We start from the raw sequence: 292 nt of genomic DNA, 5'->3' as shown, positions 1-292 counted from the left end.
GTTACATTTTTTAAATGAGAAAAAAAACGTGAGACTGAAAAAATACGGGTTTTGGGACTATTTAAAAATTTCCCAAAGATTACCACGTTGAAAGACCGCTTTCGTCCCATCAGCGAAGTTTTCCGTGGGTTTGGGCAGTATTTTGGTGGGGACCCCCTGGGAAAAACAGATGCTGTTTGGGATTTTATCGTATAAACTAAATTTTACACTTTTCTTTATCAATTTTAACAGCTCTTATATCTGTTATAGAAATTAATTTAGTTTTACTTCCCTCACGGATGTGAATGTTGGA

Source organism: Penaeus monodon, chromosome 30 (assembly GCF_015228065.2).
Source record: "Penaeus monodon isolate SGIC_2016 chromosome 30, NSTDA_Pmon_1, whole genome shotgun sequence".
Lineage (NCBI taxonomy): Eukaryota > Metazoa > Arthropoda > Malacostraca > Decapoda > Penaeidae > Penaeus > Penaeus monodon.
Note: the sequence above shows the minus strand (reverse complement) of the source record.